Source organism: Rhinatrema bivittatum, chromosome 4, assembly GCF_901001135.1.
Source record: "Rhinatrema bivittatum chromosome 4, aRhiBiv1.1, whole genome shotgun sequence".
Lineage (NCBI taxonomy): Eukaryota > Metazoa > Chordata > Amphibia > Gymnophiona > Rhinatrematidae > Rhinatrema > Rhinatrema bivittatum.
In genome coordinates, this window is record NC_042618.1 from 261,587,897 (window position 1) to 261,608,391 (window position 20,495).

Consider the following 20,495-nt stretch of genomic DNA (forward strand, 5'->3'; position numbering starts at 1 on the left):
GCAAATTGGTTATCTTCCCTAATTTCTCTGAGCATTTCATCATCTGTCTGACCATTTTGTCCAGGTGGACGGTAGTATACTCCTATCACTATGCTCTTACCTAACACACTTGGCATTTCTACCCATATAGATTCTACTGAGTATTTAGGGCCGGATTTTAAAACAGTTATGCGCTAAATCCAGAGGATTTACACGCATAACTGGCCTTACGTGCGCCGGGCCTATTTTAAAAAGTTCCTGCGCTGCTGTAAAGCCCCGGGACACATGTAAGTCCCGGGGCTTTACAAAAGGGGCGGTCTGGAGTGGGGCAGGGGCGGGGCTGGGTGGTCCGGAGGCGGGGTGGGGGCAGGGCAGAGGCCTTCGACAGAGTGGCTATTGCCGCTGTGTTGGAGAATCATGTGCCGGCAGCCTGCTGGCGCGCTCAACTTGCGCCTGCCCAGAGGCAGGCACAAAAGGTAAGACAAAGGAAAGGGTGGGGGTTAGAGTAGGGCTAGGGTGGAAAGGTTAGGGGAAGGGGTTGGAAGGTCAGGTTAGGGGAAAGGGAATTTCCCTTCCAGGCCGTTCAGTTTCGTTCCCTCCCTGGGAGGGAACGGGGGAAGGCAGCGCGGCTCGGCACGCACAAGGTGCATAATTGTGCACCGCTTTGCACGCCCCAACCCCCGAGTTTATAACATGCTTGCGCCTGCACGTGCATGTTATAAAATTGGGCGTACATGTGCGCGCGCCAGGGAGCGCGCGCATATGTACGCTGCGCATGCTTCTTTTAAAATCTACCCCTTAGTCTCTTGTATGATCTTTATCCTGTTGGACTCTATACCCTCCCGAACATAAAGTGCCATACCCCCACCAAGTTGATCCTCCCTAACATTGCAATATAATTTGTACCCTGATATAGCACTGTCGCATTGGTTATGCTCCTTCCACCAGGTCTCTGTGATGCCAATTATGTCAAGCTCATAATTTACTGCTATACACTCTAACTCTCCCGTCTTACTTTTTAATCTTCTAGCATTGGCATACAGACATTTAAAAGTGTCTTTTGTTTGAATTAACAACCTGCTTTTCAGTTGTTAGGGATAATTTGGAAATCTTTAGCTCAGGTGACTTTTTACTTATAGGCACATGGACTACATTTGCTTTTATTGGAACCTCTCTGTTGGGATGCCCTAACTCTCCTGTTTCATTAGTATCCTTCAAGGATCATTCCTCCGAACCATGCACTGCTGAGTGACTGTCGGCTTTCCCCCTTTTATAGGCACATATATCAGTGACTACCTTTGTGCAGTCAAGATAGGCAGACTCTTCAGGTATACCTCTGAAGCGCAGGTTCCCCCTCCTGGATCGATTTTCTAAGTCTTCCACCCAGTCTTTAAGCTTCACATTATCATCTCTTAAGAGCTGCAGTTCCTTCTGAATGCTTTCATTAATACTGCCCTGCTCTTCTAGCCGATGCTCCGCAGTTTCCATACGGTCTCCCAATTCAGCACATTCTTTCGTCATTTCAGTGACAACAGATTTGAGTTCCTGTTTTAATAAACTCATATCTTCCCACAGGTCACCAAACCACTGCTTAAAATCTTCCCTGGAGAGAGGCAGGTCAGGCTAATTTACTGATGCGCAACTCTCCTTCGTGCCTGATGTACCTGTGCTGTCGCCATTTGCCCCTTCATCATCCCCACCTGGGCTGTCAGGAGTTTACGCCACAGTTGATTCAAAAGAGAACTGCATTAAATCAATTAATTTTTTGTGCACAGAGATCTTTAAAGCGCCAAGAAGCAGAGGAGGAAGTTTGGACTGTCAGATTTCCTCAACTACCATGCGAAGGGACGAATTCTCAAAACTGAGGTCAGGAGCATCTATCTTAAGCCACCATTCGTTCGCATGAAGTCACTTCCCTCTGTTTCCTGTCTTTTAACCAGTTTGCAATCCAAGAAAGGACATCGCCTCCTATCCCATGACTTTTCAGTTTTCTTAGCAGACTCTCATGATGGACTTTGTCAAACGCCTTCTGAAAATCCAAATACACTACATCTACTGGTTCACCTTTAGCTACATGTTTATTCACCCCTTTGAAAAAATGCAGCAGGTTTGTAAGACAAGTGGAAAAGGGTAAACAGTGGAGTGCCCCAGGGATCTGTACTTGGACTGGTGCTTTTCAATATATATATAAATGATCTGGAAAGGAATACGATGAGTGAGGTTATCAAATTTGTGGATGATACAAAATTATTCAGAGTAGTTAAATCACAAGCAGATTGTGATACAGTACAGGAGGATCTTGCAAGACTGGAAGACTGGACATCCAAATGGCAGATGAAATTTAATGAGGACAAGTGCAAGGTGTTGCATATAGGGAAAAATAACCCTTGCTGTAGTTCCATATTAGGAGCTACCACCCAGGAAAAAGATCTAGGCATCATAGTGGATAATACTTTAAAATCGTCGGCTCAGTGTGCTGCAGCAGTCAAAAAAGCAAACAGAATGTTGGGAATTATTAGGACGGGAATGGTTAATAGAACGGAAAATGTCATAATGCCTCTGTATCGCTCCATGGTGAGACTGCACCTTGAATACTGTGTACAATTCTGGTCGCCGCATCTCAAAAAAGATATAGTTGCGATGGAGAAGGTACAGAGAAGGGCAACCAAAATGATAAAGGGGATGGAACAGCTCCCCTATGAGGAAAGGCTGAAGAGGTTAGGGCTGTTCAACTTGGAGAAGAGACGGCTGAGGGGGAATATGATAGAGGTTTTTAAGATCCTGAGAGGTCTTGAACGAGTAGATGTGAATCGGTTATTTACACTTTTGAATAATAAAAGGACTTGGGGGCATTCCATGAAGTTAGCAATTAGCACATTTAAGACTAATCGGAGAAAATTCTTTTTCACTCAATGCACAATAAAGCTATGGAATTTGTTGCCAGAGGATGTGGTAGGTGCAGTTAGGGGGTCATTTTCCAAGGAGTTACCGCAGGTGATAATTCCGCTAACAGCCGTTAACACGATTTGCGAATGCAAATTTTAAATTTTGTATTCAGGGGGTGGAGTTGGGGCAGAGCAAATGTAAAGTAGGGAGGAGTTATTGTGTGCCGCGATGAGTTGAGATTTGGGCAAGGTTCTCTCCACCTAGCTTGAGGGATTCTCTACCTGGGTAACATCAAGCTAGGTTGAGAGAACATTGCCCAAATCTCATCTTGGAGTGAGTTTTCTCACTCCGTAGGTCATCAAATCTTCACAAGAGACCACTGTTCTGTTCGTACATCTCACGTTGAATGTCAAAGTGGCCCCTACCCCCCTACACTAATACTTAACCCTCACCTTGAGTTACTAGGTGGGCCTCCCATAGGGATACAAATACCTGTCTAGGGAGGAGGCTCTATAGCAAGGTGCTCTCTCTCTCTCTCTCTCTCTCTCTCTCTCTCTCTCTCTCTCTCTCTCTCTCTCTCTCTCTCTCTCTCTCTCTCTCTCTCTCACTCCCCCTCCACAGCATAATGAACTGCGATATATACTGGCAATGTAGCCCAAATTGGGATAATAGTGCAACTTGTGATAAGAGCTTTTCACATAGCTGATATCACAAATTGCGATACACATGCTTATTAGCATAAGGTACACCCCTTTTTGGTATCGCATGCGATACCAATGCGATATTGGAAAATGAGGCCCTATATCTTTAATCCTTTATGGCATTTTAACAAATCACTTTCCTCTCTTAAATTAATTGATAGCTCATTCCAAAGTTTAGGTATTGCTGCTGAAAAAGTCCGATTTTGTAAGCGCACATACCTAAAAGCTTTCACTGATAGTAACGGGAGCTGAAATCTGTAATTTACTCTTAAACTTCAACCACAAACAGCCCACAGTAAACAATTTCTGAAATAAGGAGGACATACACCTTTTAATACCTTAGAGGCCAGTACCAAGCACTTAAATTTGTAACTTTGTGCAATAGGCAACCAGTGTAACTACCTAATTAGCATACCCACTGAAGAATCAATAACCAGACATGCTGCAGTAGTTTGTATGATTTGCTGTTTTCTGAATGATATATTTGGGAATCCTAAATACAATGATTAATCTGAGACAAAACCAGTGCTTAAGTCACTTTCTTCGAAGTATAAAGTGCTAAAAAGTTTTCAAGTATCTAATCAATCTTAAATTCAAATAGGCATTTCTAGGAACAGTCATTCGATATCTGCTTCTGTAAGAAGAACAGGGAATCTAGTCTTACTCCCAGGGATTTCACCTCTTCCATCAAGTGTCATTTAAACTACTGTCAAGATCAGGTCCCTCCGCTCAGCGTGCTGTGGGGCTTTGCTGGGCTTCAGGCCTCTGGCTTCGCTCCTATGACACGTCTTTTCCCTTGCACAGCTCAAGCATAGCGCTGCTATGGACTCCTCACAGCCTCTAGTCAGAGTGCCAGGCCCAGTCCTGGCACTCCCAAGCAGTACACAGAAAAAGGATCTTAATCAATAAGGAGTTTAATGTGGTGCTGTAGCTCAGCAGCTGCAGCCTTATATTAATGCGGGGTTGTCCTTACAAGCCCCAGGGTACACAGCATTTAAAACACAATTCCCTTCCCGCCTGTCTCATACATCCATACAGCAATACAGGCTTTACCATCCCCCAACCTCCTGGTTATTCCACCTCCATAGAGGAACAGCTGGAGCTTTCCTCTCCCCAGCTTACCTCCATCTCCTCCTCCAGAGACTCCGAGGAGCCGGGCTTTTGTGGCCAGGTCCACCACGGAGGCACGCCCTCTTCTTCAGCCTCCATAGAGCATGCTGAGTCATAGGGATCAGTCCCAATTTCCTCCACCTGTTCCTGCTCAGGCTCCAGCCAGGGGTCAGGTGTTGGTTCGGGGAACCTGGGAAGTGTAGTCTTTGCTACCTTCCTCAGCGCCCTCCGGTGGCTAAGTTTGGTACCACTAGCTTCTGCTCGGCTGTGTCTCAGCTGTTTCTGCCCCGGGCCAGGTCGTACTGCATCACACACCCCCCCCCTTTTAAAAACCCTGGAACTCCTCACCCGAGTTCCAGTCTTCTCCCCCAACCGGGAAAGGAAATCAGCATTAACATGATCCCTACCAGCTCTGTGTCTAACCTCAAAGCGATAGGTTTGGAGGGTAAGATACCACCTGGTTAATCGGGCATTGGACTCTTTCATGAGGTGCAACCATTTTAAGGGTGCATGGTCCGTCACTAACACAAAGGGGCGTCCCGCCAGGTAATATTTTAGTGTTTCAATAGCCCACTTAACGGCTAGACATTCTTTCTCAATAGTGGCATATTTTTCCTCATGGGGGTGAAGTCTCCTGCTAAGGTACAAGACCGGGTGTTCCTCCCCTTTGTCCACTTGGGAGAGAACTGCCCCCAACCCACACCCTGAGGCATCCGTCTGTAACAGAAATGGTAACGTGAAGTCAACCGCCTTCAACACGGGATCTCGGCACAAGGCCCGTTTAAGCCTCTCCACCCTCTCTACCTCCAGTGGGCCCCACCGCAACTTGTTTGGGGTCCCCTTCCTTAACATGTCATTTAAAGGGGTGGCCAGATCGGCAAAGTGTGGTATGAACCGTCTGTAATATCCAATGAGCCCTAAAAAGGCTCGGAGCTGCTTCTGGGTCTCGGGCAGCGGGTAATCCCGAATGCACTCCACCTTATCCAGCAAGGGTTTCACCAACCCTCGCCCCACCAGATGTCCTAGGTATTTAACCTCTCGTTGGGCAATCCTACATTTAGCCGGGTTGGCCGTCAACCCCGCATCCCTAAGCGACTGCAGTACTGCTCTAACCCTTTTTAGATGTGATTCCCACTCAGTGGAATATATAATGACGTCGTCCATATAGGCCGCTGTATATGCTATATGGGGGCGTAACACCAGGTTTAGGAGGCGCTGACAAGAAGCCGCAGCTCCTTGCAGTCCAAACGGCATACGCACGAACTGAAACAGCCCTGCTGGGGTAGCAAACGCTGTTTTCTCTCGCGAGGACTTGGCCAAGGGAATCTGCCAATATCCCTTGGTCAGGTCCAGGGTGGTTAAATACTGAGCCCGTCCCAGCCTCTCTACTAGTTCGTCAACTCGTGGCATGGGGTAGGCATCAAAAGTGGATATCGCGTTAACCAACCGGAAATCTATACAGAAACGTAAAGTTCCATCTGGCTTAGGCACCAGGACAATGGGGCTACACCAGGCGCTACTGGACTCTTCGATGACCCCCAGTTGCAACATCTCCTCAACCTGCCTTCTAACCTCATCCTGCATGGCTTCAGGGAGGCGATAGGGCCTCCTCCTAACCACCTGTCCTGGCGGTGTTGTTATCTCATGCGTGATTAGCGTGGTTCGTCCTGGCAACGGGGAGAACACGTCCTTGGCCTGTTCAACTATCTCCTGTATTTGGGCTCTTTGCCTGGGAGTTAGCTCCTCTCCTATCGGGACCTCGACTTTTTTACTAAGTTCCCTTACTTGTGGACCTAAATCCACCTCTTCCTCGGATATCGTATCCGCGGACATACTTTGCCTCTCTACCCAAGGTTTCAGCAAATTGACGTGATACACCTGGGGTCGCTTAAGTCCTACCTTGACTTGATAATTTAGGGGCCCCAGGCGCCTTAAAATTGTCCCTGGGCCCTTCCACTTGGCCAAAAGTTTGTTAGGGGACGTAGGCACCAATATTAAGACCTGATCTCCCTCTTGAAATTCCCGGTCCCTAGCCCCGCGGTCGTAATAGGTCTTCTGCCTTTCTTGAGCCTGCTCGAGATTTTCCTTGGCCAAACCCAGGGCAGTCTCAGCATGCTGCCTAATACCCCCAATGTAACTTATGATGTCCTGAGGTTCCGCCTCAGCCCCTGTCCACTGCTCGTGTATGACATCGAGCAGACCCCGGGGTTGTCTCCCAAAAATAAGTTCAAAAGGTGAGAACCCTGTGGAAGCTTGGGGCACCTCCCTGGAGGCAAACAACAAGAATGGGATGAGGCGATCCCAATTACTAGCATCTTTTTCTAGACAACTGCGCATCATGGACTTCAGGGTTTGATTATAGCGCTCCACTAACCCATCAGTCTGGGGGTGGTACGCTGAAGTTCGTATATGTTTAATACCGAACTGGGCCCATAGGCCTGCTAATTCCCGGGACATAAAATTGGTACCCCTGTCTGTCAGTAGTTCACGTGGAAAGCCGAACTGGCAAAATATCCTTATCAACTCCGGGGCTACCACCCTTGCCCCAGTAGACCTCAAAGGGACGGCCCACGGAAATCTGGTCGCGTAGTCTAATACCACGAGAATATACTGATGACCGCGTTTACTTTTTTCTATCGGTCCAATGATGTCTACCGCTACCCGATCCATTGGTTCATGTACTACCGGCACGGGTACCAAGGGTGCCTTAGGGGGGGCCCTTGGGGCGACCAACTGACAGTTGGGGCACGAGCTGCAAAACTTCTTAACTGTGCTGTAAATACCTGGCCAGAAGAATCGCCGCTTGACACGGGCTAAGGTGCTATGCAGGCCCAAGTGTCCGGCCAGGGGATGGTCATGCGCCAGTGACATAACTTCGGGTTGAAACCGTAGGGGCACTAACAGTTGTTTATGCGGTCCCTGTCCCTGCAGTCCTTCCTCTACCCTGTACAGTAATCCCTTCTGGACCATAAAGTAGGGGTATATCATAGCCTCTTTATTAGCAAGCTGTTGTATAGATACTTTAGCCTTTTCCCAGGCCACCTTCAAGGCTGGGTCCTTAACCTGCTCCTCTTTAAACTCTGGGAACTGTGCTAGCAGGGAGCCTATCATTTCTTTAGTGGACCCCTCGTCCTCACCTTCCTCTGGGCCAGTCTGTCTCCTCTTCTCCCTCTTTCTCTCCGCTCGGGGCTTACGACTAACCCCGGGAGTTTCCACCACCTCCCCCCTCCTCAAAGGGAAAAATCTCTCCTAGAGGGGGTTCATGCTCACGTACCTCTTGTGTCTGGGCTTGGGCTCTTGTGGTTATCAAAGTTTGCCTGCCCGCCAACACCTCCGCGAGGTGCCTCCACTCTCTCCCCAAAATAAGGGGCACCGGCAATCCTTCCACTATGGCTATCTCTACGATGTCCTCATGGGTTCTCCAACGTACCAGTACCTCATGTACCGGGTACCTAACGGCCGTACCATGTACACATCGTATCACCACCTCCCCTTTTTGGGCTTGGGGCATCTTGAGTCCCAAAGCCACAGCCAGTTTCTTAGAGAGCAGTGCCTGATTAGTGCCAGTGTCTATTAAGGCCTGCACTGGCTGACCATTAACCCGAACCTGCTGAAAGTAGGGATTCGGGTCTCTGGATACTGCTTCCTCCCTTCGCTCCGGTGGGTGGGCATATGCGGTAGCTAAGCGTGGACACTCCCTTTTGAAGTGCCCAGCTCCCCCACAATGGAAACATCGCCCTGGGGCCGGCCTTACCCCCGCCTCCCGTCCTGGGCCTGTCTCTTCCTGCGGTCCACCCCTTCCACCGAGCACCTGTAAGGGACCTCTCTGATTCCTTGCAACCCCTTGACTACCTGCCTTGCTCAGACCTGGTCCTTTAGACCCTTTCTCTTTGTTGGAGGATGCGCCACCTCCCCTAGCTGCTTCTGCCTCCAAGTATCTCTCTGTATTCACTATCGCCCTCTCGAGCCCACTTGCTCCTTGGCGAATCACCCAGCTCCTCATTGGAGGTGGTAGTGCTCCTATATACTGTTCTAGCACTATCAGCTCCATGAGCTTAGTCACCGTTTTCCCTTCGGGTTCTAGCCATCTATATGCGAGGTCCTTCAAATGCTGGGCCAGGGCCCGAGGTCTGTCTTTCGGCTGTAACCAGGTTTCCCTGAATTGGCGCCGATACCAATCCTGGGTTATACCCAGTCGGTCCAAGATGGCTGTCTTCAGCAAGGCATAGTTCATGGCCTGCTCCGGGGCCAAAGCCCTATAGGCGGCTTGGGCCTCGCCTGTTAAACAAGGGGCCAACCGGGCAGACCATTGTTCTCTGGGCCAACCAGCCACACTAGCCACCCGTTCAAACGTGACCAGGAAGGCCTCAGGGTCATCCCCTGGACCCATCTTCTCTAGGTGGATACCGTGCATGAGGTCCATCCGGCCTACTCCGCCAGTCCCAGTCATCGGGTGTGGGGTACCTGCTGTTCCAGTAGCCTGCTGGGCGGCCCAGAGCTGGGTGACCTTGCGCTGCTCCTCCAACATCTGGATCAACGGGAGCTGTTGCTGCTGCTGGTGATCCATCATGCGCTGAATCATGTGCTGCATGGCCTCTTGCTGCTGCTGCATCTGGGTTGCCATCCATTTTAGCACTTCCTCGGACGCCATGCCTTCACTGGGTCAGTAGAAGCACAGGTAGTTGACCGCTGGGTCTGCCCTCCAGTCAGCGAGTTTCAAGGATCCCACTGCTGCCACCATTTGTCAAGATCAGGTCCCTCCGCTCAGCGTGCTGTGGGGCTTTGCTGGGCTTCAGGCCTCTGGCTTCGCTCCTATGACACGTCTTGTCCCCTTGCACAGCTCAAGCATAGCGCTGCTATGGACTCCTCACAGCCTCTAGTCAGAGTGCCAGGCCCAGTCCTGGCACTCCCAAGCAGTACACAGAAAAAGGATCTTAATCAATAAGGAGTTTAATGTGGTGCTGTAGCTCAGCAGCTGCAGCCTTATATTAATGCGGGGTTGTCCTTACAAGCCCCAGGGTACACAGCATTTAAAACACAATTCCCTTCCCGCCTGTCTCATACATCCATACAGCAATACAGGCTTTACCATCCCCCAACCTCCTGGTTATTCCACCTCCATAGAGGAACAGCTGGAGCTTTCCTCTCCCCAGCTTACCTCCATCTCCTCCTCCAGAGACTCCGAGGAGCCGGGCTTTTGTGGCCAGGTCCACCACGGAGGCACGCCCTCTTCTTCAGCCTCCATAGAGCATGCTGAGTCATAGGGATCAGTCCCAATTTCCTCCACCTGTTCCTGCTCAGGCTCCAGCCAGGGGTCAGGTGTTGGTTCGGGGAACCTGGGAAGTGTAGTCTTTGCTACCTTCCTCAGCGCCCTCCGGTGGCTAAGTTTGGTACCACTAGCTTCTGCTCGGCTGTGTCTCAGCTGTTTCTGCCCCGGGCCAGGTCGTACTGCATCACACTACTCAATGCTGAGAAATTCTGTCTCCTACTCAAGCAGTTCGATTTTACTGGAATTCAAGACTAACCCTTTCCTTTTTAACCAATCTCCCACTTTCTGTAAACAGGCATTAGATTGCTGAACTACTTCCATGCTATCCTTATCCAATGGCACTATCTGTATTATCAAAAACGAGCATTTGATATATTATCTTATATACCAAGCTGTTTAAATATGGCATAGAGTTTTTGTCATAAAAGGACCATCATCAACCCACGTTGAGGATACTTAATAATTGTTCATCTCTATAGCGTATACAGGTCCAGTTTAATCATTGGTCCGTATCAATGTAGCATGAAAGTTGCTGCTAACTTTTTGTGCACTTTTTTTTATCTTGCAAATAAAATTGAAACACATGCAAGCACTTCCCTGTATATCTTTTAGGGAGTAGATGAGTTCTTTTCATCAAAAATAGCAGGGGCATGGGCATGATATTTTTGATATTATAATGCCTCTGAATCAGTCCATGGTGCGAGCATGTGCAGTTCTGGAAGCCCCATTTCAAAAACAATATGGAAAAACTAGAAAAGATACAGAGCAGGACAACTAAAATAATAAAGGGAATGGAACAGCTCCCTTATGAGAGGAAATGAAACAGGTTAGGGCTCATTAGCCTAGAATAGGAGATATGATATATAATCTTGAGCACGGTGGAATGGATAAACATGGAACAGTTATTTACTCTTTGTAGTTCTAGGCCTATAGTCTTCCTCAACTCATGCAGCATGGTCCTTCTCTGTTTAAATCCTATCTAGACTCACCTTTTTGAGACTGCTTTTAAATCTTTGACCTTACTGTCTGCTTTTAGCCTCATTAACTAACTTTGTTTTTCTTGTTCTTTTCCTTCTTTTCCTTTTTTAACCATTGTGTTACCTTATGAAATGCCCGAAGTCTATTGCCCTGTATGTTTGTCTTATTAGATTCTAAGCTCTAATGCACAGGGACTGTGTTTTGGTGTGTTTGTACAGCATTGCGTATGTTGTGTAGCACTATAGAAATGATAAGTAGTAGCAGTAGAACTAAGGGACATTTCACAATGTTAATAGGTAGCATATTGAAAACAAATTAAATTCCTTCACTCAGCACTCAATTAAACTATGAAATTTGTTGCCAAAGGATGTGGTGAAAGAATTTAGCATTGCTGGTTTTAAAAGGGGTTTGGACAAGCTCCTGGAGAAAGAGTCCATAAACTATTCTTAGCCATGTAGACTTGGAAAAGCCACTGCTTACTTCTAGTATGGTTAAAAGCCGGGAGGATTGATCTGTTCTTTGGGATTCTACCAGGTACTTGTGACCTGGATTGGCCAATGTCAAAGACAAGATGCTGGGCATAATGGCCTTTGGCTTGAACCAGTATGGCATTTCTTATGTTCTATTCTAATAACTCAGCTCTCAATATCTTCCACTTATTATAAAACAGTGGACAGGGCCAGTTTTGAAAAAAAAATGGTTGAGACAGAAGCAGCTTAAATGTGGGATAAAGGCTCACACAGGCGAGAGTCAATGATCGAAAGGCATTAACTTAAGTTGCAAGGAGAGCAAAAACATATGAATTTTTTTGGTATAATCTTAAAGTAATGAAATTCTCAGCACAGTAGCCAGTGATCCCCGGTGTGGGAAGAGTCACATGCTTATCAAAGATAGTGTTTTCAAAACAAGATGTAATCAGCATTTGTATTTAAATGAAGTAACAAAACAGTATTTTTAAATATAAAAGTCCTAAACACACATGAGCAGCTTTCAAGCTCAGATATTCACAGGCAAGTTTGCAATTAAGATGCCACTTGTAGTATAGTCTCCAAAACTGTAAAAAGTTCAAACAAGTAGTCATAGCTGAGTATTTATCCATATATCAAACCAAGTCCCCAAATAGCCCTCGGCATTCTGAATAGCCAAGTCCCTTGATTTTCCTAAGGCTATTAATTATTTGGGCACAGGGGAAAAAAAGACTAAAACATCATCTTCTCTTTCAGCTTTGGTTAAATTCCAGCTTCACCCTCAGCCACACCTGTCCCCACCCTCCACACTTCCTTCTCCCCTCCCCTTCCTCTTCTTTTACCTCTCCCCTACAAGCCACAAGCTGCCTTTTTAAAGAATCTAACACATCAACAGGCCGATATAGTACAGTGCGCTCCGGCGCACTGTTAACCCGCGTTTGGACGCGCGTTTTCGACATGCTAGCTTTACCCCTTATTCAGTAAGGGGTAATAGCGCGTCGAAAACGCGCGTCCAAACCCCCCCCCGAAACTAATAGCACCCGCAACATGCAAATGCATGTTGATGGCCCTATTAGTTATTCCCACATGATTCAGTAAGTAAAATGTTCAGCCAAGCCGCACATTTTACTTTCAAAAATTAGCGCCTACCCAAAGGTAGGCGTTAATTTCTGCCGGCACTGGGAAAGTGCACAGAAAAGCAGTAAAAACTGCTTTTCTGTACACCCTCCGACTTAATATCATGGCGATATTAAGTCGGAAGTCCCAAAAGTTAAAAATAATTAAAAATAAAATGTTAAATTGGCCCGCGGCTCGCGGGTTGAAAACCGGACGCTCAGTTTTGCCGGCGTCCAGTTTCCGAACCCGTGGCTGTCAGCGGGTTTGAGAACCGACGCCAGCAAAATTGAGTGTCGGCTGTCAAACTCGCTGACAGCCGCCGCTCCTGTCAAAAAAGAGGCGCTAGGGATGCACTAGTGTCCCTAGCGCCTCTTTTTACCGCGGGCCCTAATTTGAATATTTTTTTTACTGAATCGCGCGCACAGGAGAGTGGCCTGTGCACGCGCCGGGAGAGCAGGCGCTCACCCGCTCTCCTGCAACTTTTACTGTATCGGCCTGCAAGTGAGGCATGCCAAAAGAGAGGTCCAAAATCACCTTCCTTGACCTCCACCCCCACGGACCAATTAGCATCCAAAGGCTGGATTCTGTCAGCATAATTACAACTAGCCCCTCCCCTGGACTGTTCAACTTATACATATTCATCAGGCCCATGTGCACTGTCAGTTCACTTCATCACAACCACCAAAAAATGTTTTTAAAAATGTGATTATCAAATAAAACAAATAAGTATTAAAAACAAGATTTCCCATTTTCTTTGTAAATTATATTTCATTCCTGATGAGCTAAAAGAATATGAAGTGTTTGGAAATTACAGGTAACACATTCCAGCCACCACAGATTTAAGAATATTGAGGTTCTGCTGTGCTAATCGCAGTTATATAAACATCTGTGAATATCTCAAATTAGTTCAGCTATTTACAATTCTGGAATACCATCAGGAAAAAAATATTTTGGAAATAGGAGCTGTGTCTATGACAAAAACGTGCACGTTTTCCATTCTTAAGAAGAAATAAAAGAAAGAAATTTAACTGGACAAAAAGCATGACCTGGTTATAAGACCAACAGAGAGAGGAGTAGAGCTAAGAAACATGGGGAACCTAATGCTGCAGTTTTTAATACAATATTCAGGTGGACTTAAGCAGCTAAACATGAGGGGCAAGCTAAGATACACCTGGTCAGCCTTTTATAGCAATATAGATTCGTTTACAAGCAGTCAATTCACCTTTAATTTCCTAACAATTGAAGCCACATGAACATCTTGCACTTCAGATTTCATTAGAAGAGCTACACAACTTCATGTTATTCCCTTCTGTAATTTGTAATCCAAGAATACTATTTTTATCCTACCGCACCAACCTACACTGCTCTTCCCTCACCACCCAAAGTTCTGAGATGTACAATGTTTTTTTTAAAGATCACCACCAACCTCAAAAAAGGTAGTGAAACCCTACTATATAATTCAGTCCACTACCAGCATCTTCCTACTGCGCAACTTAAGTTGCTAAATGCACAGCACCAAAGGTGAAATAGTTTTTACTGGTTGTATAATGTTCTTCTACATAAACCTTGACAATGTCCAGTGACTGGACAGCTCCAGTGCAAGGTTACGCCCTTTAAATATGTAAACTGCCATCATTTACTCAATGTGAAATTAAATTAAGAAACTAATTTCCCACCTTTGGTTAACTTTTACCCACGCTTGATGTATTTTAGCTTAAACAGAAACAGCATCTCAGCAAATACCATTTCATACGCTTGAAATAAGCACTACATGGAGGGCAAACGAACCGAAGAGCTTATGCCCCTCCGGTCTACTGGAGGGAGGATGCAGGCGTTGTGACAACGGACATCAAGCCCATGAATTAATAAATTGCTCCAGACTCACCGTTGCAGGTTTCTCACAGCATCCGCCAGAGCTGCCGCTGCATGTCAGCCCAAGCTGGCAGCACAGACAGTCTCGGCTGGAGGGGAAAAAATGCAAAGTAACCTCGGCACAACGGATCCGGGCAGGAGAAAATCAGCCTGTCACCCCCGCCCCCCACCGTGAAAAAGCAACAAAAGTCACAAGGGCTGTGCGTGCTCCCGCCCTGCCTCTTCTGAGACTGTCGCACTCCTCTCTGTTCCTCGCATTTTTGCTGCCATTTTCGTCTGCTTTGGCTTGGCTCTTCTCCTCCTCCTCCTAGTGCTGCATCGTCCGTGTTTGTGCCGGCTCCCGCCCCCTTCCTTAGGGGGGGATGCAGCGCTGCTGTCTGCACTCGGGAGCTCTATCAGAGAGTGCAAGACTTCAAGCGGAGACAAAATAACGAACTTTTGCCCAAAACATCGCTGATCGGACTGGACTATCTAATTTTTATGACTTTTTGTCATATTGTGGTTGCAGTTTGACTTGCGACTCGAATTGTATGATGGGCTGATCTCCCAGATCACTCAGAACGGCAACTGTCAAAAACCACATGAGTAATTCTAACCCTTCTCAGCTATCATTTTTCATTCTTTGGAACCTGTGAATTGGGTCAGCACGAAGGTGATTTGCTTTTGAGGTGCTAGAGAGGAAAGCAAAGCACGTTGGAGGAAAATGCGGCAGGACTGACTGCTCATTGCTTTGCCTTCTGCAGCAGTTCAGTGTTGTCGCCTTGTGATTTGTGTTGTTGGTGTTTATTTGTTTTTAAGGGAAAATAACTGCACGGTGCACCGCCATCAGTCCAAAAGGAGAGCGGGAACAGGAGAGAAAAGCCCGGCCGGGTTAGGAGGTAAGTAGTGGGGGACAGCGGCCCAGGAACGCGGTGCAGGCCCGAAGCACGTGGCTAGAGAGCGGAGGAGGCGAAATTGTGGCGGACGCCACCCTTCCAATCGCAAGGATTCGTACTCTCCTCTGCCGTTCCTCAGGCCTCGCTCCTTCAACTTCTGCACTTCAGCCGCCAGTGCAGCACAGACGGCAGAAGAGGGGCTGGATTTAGGCACAGTCAACATAGGCACCCGAAAACTGGGATTTCTGGAGTGGCCAGTGGTGACATTTATAGTAGGGGCTTCAGTGTCGCTCCCCCCTTGCCTTAAGACACAAAAGACACTTAGAACACATGACATTACTCAGAAAACCATGAAAAAATAATTATAATATAGTAATTCCCTGCCATACCAAAACAATACTAACTGCCAGCTTTCAAACAACCCTACCTATAAAATGGCAATACTGCAACATATTACACCAGACCTAAAACACCAATATACCGCCTATTAGGAAAATAGAATATGCCAGGCTGACTAAAAATACCTATACAATTAAAAAAAACAAAAACCCCTATATCTACAAATATTGCACAAAGCCTTTTAAAACTATATAGGTTCCTTCTTCAGATATCAGATCAGTGACATTCACATCTGATGACGTCCTATATTATCTCAATAGCTCACATACAGTATTTTTGAATAATTCTTACATAGCTTTTATTGAATCTATCACAGCTTGTCAAGAATACAATTCACCCCCAAGTGACAAAACACTAACAACCAGGACTCAACAACCATACCAAGAAAAAATAGCATTGCAAATATTATTCAGGCTCTAGAAGACAATATACCTTCTGTTGAAAATAGAACAAGTCAAACTACTATAGACTCCTACACAGGAACTATACAATAGCAAAATCCCTCACCTCGGTGAAACATATAGCACACAGACCCTTACCAAATACAGAATAAGGGGTCACAAATTAGAAACAGAAACAAAACAAAAACTGAACTGGAAACCCCAAGATCAGACTCTGCAATGCAACACAGTAAAAATAAAATCATCACTACACCCCAACACTGCTTCCGCCTGCTCCTATCCATCCTCTAGATGCAGCTGATCTTAGGCCAGGACTAAGTCCAAAGGTGCCTACTCCTCTCACCCCAGAAGATTCCCTACCCAGCACCTCCCTTACTTCCCCTCCTCCTTCTGCCCCCTACCCTCTTCCAACCATTGCCCTGACCCCACTCTCCCCTACCCTCTGCCCACCATGCTCTTTAGCCCCTCTCCTCACCCATTCACCAATCCCCTCCCTCTGCCCACTAGCTCCTTGAGCTCTCTTATCCCTCCCTCCTCCCTCCCCAAATCCTCCCTCTGCTCACCATCTCCTGAGTTCTTGCCCCCTGTTCTTCCCCTTTAGCTCCCTCAGCCTCCACTCTCTTCCCCATCCCCCCTGTGCTCCCATCTCCCCAATCCCTGACCCCCTCCCTTTGCCTACTATCCCCCTAACCCCTCCCTCTGCCACCCACTCTATTCCCACCATCTCCCTTAGCCTCTCCCACTGCCCACCATCCCCCTCCTCCTAGGCTCTTCATCCTGGCCTCTTTCCAGCATTCTCTTCTCTCTATTACTCCTCCCCCCCCCTCCATTGCTTGTCATTCCCTTCCTCTCCCTCCCCATTTCCCTGTACAAGAACAAGATCACACTCATTTCCCCCTCCCTTCTCCTTACTGGTGTCAGATCTCTTCATTGTGTTGGTCAGCTCAGTGTGGATGCAAAGGCAGCAGCAGAAGGCAGCACTCTCTCCTTCAGACATGCCACTCAGCATGGACTGTGAATGTGATGGGAGTGGGAGGCAGAAATTCTTCAAGCTAGGCCCTTTACACCATGACCGTGTTCTTTTGAGGCCGGACCAGTGAATCTAATGATAGTGGGACTCAGAGGCAGGCCTTTAGAGCCGGGCTGCCAAATGGAGGGAGGAGGCAGAGACAGAAGTAGAGGTGGCAGCAGCAGCACCATGCAGATTAAACAGCTGCTACATGCACCTCTCTCTCACCTTCGTTCTGCATCTGTGCGGAGACATTGATGCAGTAGCCATACGGACTTTGGAGACAGCAGTGCCTCCTGAGTTTCTTTCCTTCCATTGCTCGACCAGACATTACAGTGGCCAGTTACAAAAGTAACCAGACATTGATAACCCTACTGGAAATTGGGAGAAGCCACTGCAGCTGCACAAAAACACGAAAAAAAAAGGAAATCAGGGCTGGAAATTTACTGAATCCCTTGAAGGCCCTGACCGCATACCACTGGTCTTCTCCCCTCTGCTCTTTGATTTCCAGGAACAAAACACCCCTACCCACAGTCCTCTGTTTATGGGTGCCCTCATCTTAAATCCGGTCCTGGCTGCTACACGCCCCAACCTGCCTGAGATGTTTTCTCACCCAGCCCTTCTTTGTACCACCCTGTTAGGCATTGGGAGTTGCCCTGGACTGAGCCCAGTTGAGGAACACTGCAGTACCTGAATAAAGTCTGTGGAACAGCAATCGGGGTTCCCCTGCCCCCTTTTTCAGTATGCGATTACAAAAAAAATAAAACAGATGTTGCTTAATATTTGGAATTTTTTTCTGTTTTATTACACTTTGCACTGTTTTGCCACAGATACAAATATTAGAAAATGTGCTTTGACCTGCTTCTGTCCAGTAGGGCAAAAAGATGAATTTTAGCTGCAGGGGATATATTAAATCAAATATCAATGCAAACAAAAACAGTTGTAACTAAGTAATATATTTGTGGCACCTAGTTCTAAGTATGTCTTCTAATAATTCCTGGCCACAATAATGCAATTTAAAAAACAGAGGATTTACTGTGGAACACTGCAATATAAGCCACATGGTTTCCAAGCTCCTGCATTATTCTGTTTACAGCCAACATTGTAATTTTGAGCACATAGAAGTTAATTAAATTGCTCTCAAGGTAGCAAAGTGACTGATGAAGAGGGATTTGAAACTAGGTCTTGAGGTTTCACAGTTTTGAGATCTCACCAGCTGGCTAGACAGTGCTAAAAATGTGTGGGCACTAAACATTTGTACTGCATTTCTGTCATACCCCTGCAACACATACAGGCACATTCTTAGCTCCTGGTATCTGGTGAAACTCTAATGGGGAGGGGAGGAGGTGCAAGGCTCTACAATACTTCTGGTGGCAGACTTTGTGAAAATCTCTGGTGACTTTGAAGCTAAATTGGTTTGCAGTAGTTAATGTGCTTGCTGGGTTGTTTGAACTAAATACAATTTAAGTTATTAAGGTGTTGGATTTGATGACCCTTCTTAATGTGCACCTCTATTTTCTATCAACATGAAATTCCACTGAGGAATATACACAATTATATTGCTCTATCTTAATTCAGAATGAGAAGATAACCAAATAAGTTTGCTTTGCATATGTATGAGGTTGTGAAACATAATTGTAAAGCACTAGGGGTGTTCAGCCAGTCAGACTGGTTGCTGCTGCCCTCCCCTCTTTTCCTTGTGAAAAGCCCTGCAGAGAAATCAAACACATCCTCCACTGCAGGCTGCATGGGAATCATTTTTCAGGGCATTCATTATGTGGTCCTCTTGCCAAACAGGCCCACAATAACACAGGCTATGTATTAACTACAAAAAAATGTGTAAATAACCTGTCCTGATCATATTTCACTGTAAAACGAGTTTCATTTACTGCAGCAGATGTCAAGTGAAAAAACGAAACTTCAGGAAAAGTTTACTATGTACATATTTGAACTTAAGATAGCTTCTCTGCTGCCATTAACTTAATAGTCAGTGTCACCACTAACCACATTACCTTCAGACAGTAATCGAAACATCTATATTTAATTAATCTGAAGGTTTTTTTTAATTACCAAAGTGAGATTGTAGAAACAGAAGAGGTAAAGCAGCAGCTGAAGAGAGCCATAAACAGCTTGGCAATACTTACCTGTACCCCTGCCCTTTTGCTAGGGAAAGAGCCGGAATGGGTCTGAGATCAGCCTGAATGGGGAAACACGAGAGGTTAAAATCTTTTTATTTTTAATTTCTAAGGGCTTTTTTATGCTTGCATAGTACTGTGAAATACCAGTGGCAGAGCAGTTGAAAGAGACCTATGAGCAGACTCTAAAATTTACTTTGTGAAGACAAACCTTTGTTGTATTCAAATTATGGCTGCTCCCTGACTTTCTAGTAACAGATGCTCAGGGTACAGACACAATCAATTTTTACACAGTTGAATCCTGCACAGTCAACAAGCCAAAAACATTTTTTAGTGGCCTTCCTCAAGCTAATGTTCTCTGTGTTAGGATTAGTTAGTGTGTTGGCTCTGGTCCGAGGTGAGAGATGGTACTGCTCACAGGGAGGAGCCCCATGAGCCTCACCGTCGGGAGGTGAGGTCTCAGTGACGTCAGAGTCTTTATTAAAGAGAAAAAGCGACACAACCCGAGGAACGGGAGGTGCCAGAGAGGAAGTCTTACAGACCCAGAGACACAGGATCCATGGATAGGAGAATACCCCCAAGTGGATACCTCCGTAGAGTAGATGATGATTCACAGAGCGGGGTACACTGAAGGTCCTCAGCTGAGTTGGTAGTGGTCCGCAGAGTGGGGTACACCAATGAGGTCCTTAGTAGAGATGGTAATGATCCGCGAAGCGGGGTACACAGGAGAGGGTCCTCATTAGTAATGATAGCGGTCTGCAGAGCAGGGCACACTGATGAGGTTCTTAATAGAGATGGTAATGGCCCGCTGAGCGGGGTACTCATGGTGAAGGTCCTCAGTAGAGGTGTTAGTGATCTGCAGAGCAGCGAGCACCAGTGAGGTCTTCAGTAGGGATGGTAGTGGTCCGTGAAGTGGGGTACACCAGAGGAATCCTCGGTAGAGCAGGAGGTAGTCTGTGGAGCGGGGTACTCATGGAAAGAGTAGCGAAGGTTCCAGAGAAGTCCTGGGGAACGGGGCAGGCAGAAGTCCCAAGCGATAGACCCTCCAAGGAGCGGATAGCCAAGACGAGGAGAGGGCCCCTGAGGATTGGGTACCCAAGATGTCTATGCCTGGAAGAAGGAACTGGAACGCAGGTCCTCTGAGAGTGAGGTGTATTTAGCAAAAAGGTTTCTCTTTGCCAAGTCATCGGTAGGTAGGGCCAGCTGGCTTAAATGTCCTAGAGGGATGACGTCATTCGGAGGGGATGGCTCCTGCCATGAAGACTTTAAGATTGGCCAATGCGCGTGCATGCCTAAGG

At 46.8% G+C, this 20,495-nt stretch overlaps 1 protein-coding gene across 2 annotated transcripts in view; it reads right to left on the reverse strand.

Moving 5' to 3' along the window:
• Window positions 1-14,691, reverse strand: part of PRR5 (proline rich 5) — a 557,355-nt gene extending 542,664 nt beyond the window's left edge. For both annotated transcript variants that reach the window (XM_029600069.1, XM_029600065.1), the window contains exon 1: window positions 14,392-14,691. The gene's annotated coding sequence lies outside the window, so the exon portion shown is untranslated. The remainder of the gene's footprint in view (window positions 1-14,391) is intronic.
• Window positions 14,692-20,495: the final 5,804 nt, after the last annotated feature.